The sequence below is a fragment of the Poromitra crassiceps genome (genome assembly GCF_964638095.1).
Source record: "Poromitra crassiceps genome assembly, chromosome: 5".
Classification (NCBI taxonomy): Eukaryota; Metazoa; Chordata; class Actinopteri; order Beryciformes; family Melamphaidae; genus Poromitra; species Poromitra crassiceps.
This window is the reverse complement of record NC_139642.1, coordinates 27,450,416-27,456,623: the sequence shown is the minus strand read 5'-3', so window position 1 is coordinate 27,456,623 and position 6,208 is coordinate 27,450,416. Positions and strand designations below refer to the sequence as shown.

General features: G+C 47.0%; 1 protein-coding gene across 1 annotated transcript in view; it reads left to right on the top strand.

The window, feature by feature from the left end:
- Positions 1-6,208, top strand: part of grik4 (glutamate receptor, ionotropic, kainate 4) — a gene marked incomplete at both ends in the record, with an annotated part of 259,314 nt that overhangs the window by 243,849 nt on the left and 9,257 nt on the right. The gene's annotated exons all lie outside the window — the stretch shown is intronic.

Genomic DNA, 6,208 nt, shown 5'->3' with positions numbered 1-6,208 from the left:
TGTCTCTCTTCTCTCTCTCTCTCTCCCTCTCTGTATGTAGTGTGTATCTGTCTCTTCTCTCTCTCTCTCTCTGTATGTAGGTGTGTATCTGTATTCGGTAAGTCTAGGCATTTTGAGATGTCCTCTTTAGCGTAGCGTTGCTAACGTTAGTTGTGGACACAACCTAGCGTGCTGGTCCACAGACACTAATCTGATTGGCCGCTGGGAGCCTGGGGCGGGCTCTCCTTCAGCGGCCAATGGGAACTGTTAGTTCTGAATATATTATAGAAACAGACCATTCTTGGGACGCAACGAGATGAGGAAGGGACAACTCTGTCACAACAAACGGGGTTGCTATATTTTCGACAAATTAATCCAGAATCATGTTTTATGGACCAGAGACACACGTTTTTAAGAGGTTACAGCTGCACGAATTGGGACCTTTAAAAATAAAATAAATATTCTTCTAAATATGGATAAAAGTAAAAAAAAACATCAAATTTTCTTCGCCGCTGCCCGCATTCCTTACAGCACCCCCTATTTAATAATAGTTCCAGCACGGCTGCGAAAATGTGGTGGTGGGTTGTGTCAAGTGTACATATAATGGCTCGGGGTCCGGCCCCCGGCCCCTTAGGTTTCTGACAATGTGGCCCCCTGAACAATTTAGTTGAATAGCCCTGACCTACAGTATATATATATATATATATATATATAGTTTAAAAAACAACAACAAAACAAACACAATTTTGGCAAAAATGTGTATTACCAAGGTATTTCAAAATGTCTCCCATGTATTATGGCTTTTAGAGGTATGAATCCAGATGTAACCCAGACCGACAAGCCTGACAGACTTTTGTCATCAAAACCTTCCCTCTCATTTCACTCTACACCTCGACAACACACGGCCATGTGCAATAACCAGAGATTCTGCAACCCTGATGTATGCCTATGGTGATTACATCATTCCAATATCCCCCACTGTGAATTGGACTGTGGTGTGTGTGTGTGTGTGTGTGTGTGCGTGTGTGTGCGTGTGTGTGTGTGTGTGTGTGTGTGTGTGTGTGTGAGAGAGAGAGAGAGAGAGAGAGAGAGACAGAGGTGAGAGAGAGGTGCCTAATTAGACAGTTAATTAGGGGGGTGTGTAGCTGCCCAGAGGGTACTAGACACCGGCAGTAGCAGCTTTATTGACTGTCTGGCCACATACGACCCCAGACAGAACTACAAGTGCACTCGGAGAGTGTGCAGACCTGCCAATACTCCACTCCACTCTGCTATGATATGTAAATTTTGTAAGTCGGATCAGAACCCTAATTCCTCTGACACAGTCTCTCTCTTTCTCTCTCTCTCTCTCACACACACACACACACACACACACACACACACACACACACACACACACACACACACACACACACACACACACACACACAACACTCACTGTAATACACAGTCTCACACAAACCATACTGACATAAACTCAGACAACCTGCAGAGCCCGAGAGGCAGCATGATGTTGTTATGAACGTCACTCTGTGACCGCGGCCAATCAACAGCCCTCCTCAGATCGCCCCTGCGGCCATCAACCGTAACATCTGACATGTCTGCCCTCACACTATCCGCAAAGCACAGCCATATTGGACAAAAAGACAGGGGGCAGAGGGAGGGATGGGCAGGAAGAGAGCATAAATGAGAATGAATTTAGGTAGAAAGAGAAGAAAAGGGGGTAGAGACTAAGAGAGTGACATGATAGCAAAGAAAGCAATAGTGAGAATTGAAATGACAATGGGTAGTCTCCTTCAGTGAGAATACCAAGGAGCCAATTGTACTTGGCCAATTTACCCCCTGCTGCCCCGGTCGCTGCTCCACCCTCTGCCGATCGGGGGAGAGCCGTAGACTAGCACCATGCTTCCTTCGACACATGCGCAGTTGCCAACCGCTTCTTTTCACCTGACAGCGGGGAGCTTCACCGGCAGCATCACACTATTCCCACCAGCTCCCTTCCGCCCCGAACAGGTGCCCCCCGACCGACCAGAGGAGGCGCTAGTGCCTATAGGTGAAATCTTTGACTGCATAACCCTTAGCAGCTCCTCTAGCCACAGGCGTAGCATGGAGCATACCCCAGGGGGGAGCGAGCACAGGGGCGATACAAGGTGAAATGAATAAGCTGTCCCATCTGCGTGTTAAGACGGAGCAGAGACACACAGACACGTTTTTATTGCCCGGGTTTCCTTCATATTTTGGTTTGTTTACTGTAATGGGCTCATAAAACAACAGGATATAAATTGTGGTCCCCTCTCCGTACCCTCTGCTTTCCCCTCCGTCCTTCTGTTTGCCTTAAACGCACCAGGTCCCAGTGTTGGGATTTTAATGTGATGATAAACCTCTATAAAACTCCCACCCTCCCTAATAAAAAAAAACATTAAAACACCGCAGCGAAATGCGTGGAGGCGGACAGCCAGGACAAGTTGCACACATCAAACTTTGTAGTCACACCTGAGGCTGGGTCTGACTCTGACAGTGTTTGTTATGGCAGGTTTACTTTTTGATACCTAACCTTCACCCTGAGGTGTCTGCTACTCTCCCATCGCTCCCTCTTCACAAGATGTCCACCAAGCTGTGGCATTGCACAACAGCAGCCCTGTGTTACTTCATCCCCTTCACATGCTTCACCTGTGCCTCCATCCAGTCCTCTATTCACAATGGAGTCCAATCTTTATTTATATAGCCCTTTATTACCGTCAAGTCTCATAGTACCAGCATATGCCATATTACATCATACATACTAACTACATGTATACACATCATACATCCTATAACGTTACTGGGTCACATACATACTTCACATACACCGTTAACTACATATGCATACTACATCTCCTAAAGCTCCTATGATTTTTTTCCTCTCCCTACGCCCCCCTGCCTTTTTTTTTGTGCTGATTTTGCAAATCAACAATGTACACATTTGTTAGGTTATCGCTTCATCAATGAGGTCCAAAGTCTCCAATGTCCTCCTACCTCTCCCACTATAGTAACTACCACCTGTGCTCAAAGTGTTTTGCTCTGCCAGAAGTCATCTGATCTACCCGGCTGGCAGCTGTGGCTCAGAAGATGGAGCAGGTTGTCCACTAATCGCTTTGGCTTAAAAGAGATCGTGGTTCAATCCCCGCCTGTCGAGGTGTCCTTGGGCAAGATACTGAACCCCCAAATTGCCCCTGATGGCTGCGGCCGGCAGCACCCTGCACGGGAGCTTGCCGCCATCGGTGTGTGAATGTGTGCGTGAATGGGGGAATGTACAGTAGGCATATTGTAAAGCGCTTTGGATATAGGCACTACAGTACAGTTTAATGCAGTCCACCTACCTGCTGCCTCCTCCACAGCTCTGCTGCTCCCTTGACACGGGGTTACCCAGGCATGCTGCTGCCCCTCTGTGGATGATTGACAGCACAGACAGCTGCTGGCAGGCTTTTAGAAATAATACTGACACACACACACACACACACACACACACACACACACACACACACACACACACACACACACACACACACACACACACCTGCTAACACACTATGCATTCAGAATAAACAGTGAACAGACTGCCTGTCTGAGCTCACTGTCTAAGGAGCAATCCCAGTCCACTCGGTTAAATATAGTGCTGTCTGGACTGGGAGAGGTTTATAATAAATAAAATGTTTGATTGATTGTATTAATTGTTCGCTCTAGTCAATTTGTCATTGATTTAGAGTTGTTGGATACACTCAATACTGTTTTCCTTATGCATACCGTTATGAATCAGAGGTAAGCCTGAAGTCTGCTAGTGATGCACTGGTGTCCTGCACCTTGACCTCCTCACACCACACAAACAGGAGATAGCCGCATGTCAAACTTACGCTAATGTGAATTCCTGCTAGTTGAGTTCAAGCCAAATGTAAAAACCACACTATTTTACGTCACACATTGCAATCACCAAGTTTATATCTCTTTGTTTGGTTGATGTTGTGTGTCGTTGTCTGTCAGATTTCTAATTTGTTGATTTAATTTCATATCACGTAAGGACTTTGGATCACTAAATGGTTTTAGAATTCTACCAGAGGAGCCTGGTAAAATCTTTCGGGGTCTTACAGCACACAGCGTTACACAGCACCACAGTCGAGACGTGTCAACAGCACAGCCACCTCTTGTTCTCCTGTCATCCTTGTGATCCGTCTCCCTTCACTCTCACTCTGATCTGCTCTTCTGCCGTCGTCTGCGCCATCTGTTCACGGCCGTCTCCGCAGCACTTCTCTCCACAGCACTCTTCATGCTTAATAACAGCACCTTGGTGGGAGATAAAGATGAGGACAAGCAGGGCAGAGCAGTTAGCAAAACGCTGCTTCAGCAGCACGCACCAAACTAGACCAGCAAACAGGACCACTCATGGCAGCACACACACACAGCACTGCTGCTGCTACCCCGAGTCAGAGTGCCAACCAGGGGGTCTTGGCAGTGATATTCCCTATACCACAATCCACTACTGACATGGCCCTTTAGTGTTCCACCGCTCCCATCCGCCCTGACAGCTATCGTCATCATCATGGTAAATGGTAAATGGACTGCATTTATATAGCGCTTTTATCCAAAGCGCTTTACAATGTGCCTACATTCACCCATTCACACACCGAAGGCGGCCCAGCTGCCACGCAGGATGCTAGCACAGCCATCGGGAGCAATTCGAGGTTCAGTGTCTTGCCCAAGGACACTTCGACATGCGGACTGGAGGAGCCGGGGGTCGAACCACCGACCTTCTGATTAGTGGACGACCCGCTCTACTGCCTGAGCCACAGCCGCCTGATACCCATTTAGGATAGACTGACGGATATTAAGACAGACCGCTTTGAATCATGCAAAAAAATATGAGACCCTCACGCCCCCCTCTCCTTCCTCCTCCTCGTCCTATTTGACGCTGATATGCAATACGCACGTGATTAGAGACACTTTTAATGAATTTTCATCTCTGTGGAAGCTTAAATGCGGGGTTCGTTTATCATAACAAATGCCCACTAAACTTCTTTCACCCTCTCGCTGTGAATTTAATATGAGTTTCGACGGCATCTGAAAAATATCTGGCTGCAGTGTTTTGGCATGCTTGATATCCCCGTCCCTAATGGGGTTATTTCTGCACAAAGGAAAGAAAATATGGGCTTGTTCAGTCGAGTGCAGCAGCACTGCTGCTTATTGACACACAAGTGGAAGATAAAGAGTTCCCACATGGCTGCATGTGTGTCCCTCTCATAACAACACTTCAACAAGTTGATCGTTTGATCACCGCCGATATTTAACCGCCCTGTTGCCCCTGACAACCTGCTCCGTTCCATTTCCTAGTTATCAGTGGACAGCTGACGGGCAGCTCTATGTAGATGGCTCATTTTGCCTGCCTGATGCTTGGCCCCGGCAAATCTGTGTATATACATACGCATGCAAAAATGCAGGTGCGCACACACACACACACATACACACACACACACACACACACACACACACACACACACACACACACACACACACACAAAGATAAACACACCGAGATAAACACACTGGCCGGCGCACAATCTCCCCACTAGTTGGCTCTATTTCACCAGTAATTGCTTTCATTTGGAAGACAATGGCTGCAGGTGCTAGATAATGAAACATTAGGAATTAGCTTCTATATCCCCGCTGACCTGCGAGCCGCTAAACCTCGTTTAGCCACTTTATCCCGGTAACCGTTGGTTACCAATCCAGCCTATAGATTACAGCCCACAGAGCTGCTCCGGCAAAGCTGGCCTTCCAGTCCAAACCCAAGCATATTACTCTCAAGCCCCTTTTTCTCCCCTGTGCTGAAGACCAGCTCCCAGACATGCAGCAAGTCAACTATAGGTCACAGAAATGAATCTCTGTTTTAATGTAGCTGTAATGGTTTGGCTTATGATTTGACCTTTCTCTCTCCCCGTAGTGCTTTTAACCTTGTTGAGAATGCAAATGTGTGTGTTGCCTTCATCTCCGTGTTACTTCACTTGGTAATCTGGCTGACCTCTGATGCTTCTGTGTGAATGGACCAAATAATGTCTCTAATGTAATTGCATGTACGTGTGCATTCATGTGTGCTAGCTGACGGGGAAAACTTCCCAGTGAATTCACTTGTGTGGTTTTGTTCTCTGTCTGGTCTTTCAACACTAGTAGAAACCAATCTATGATGCTGCTCTACTGAAGG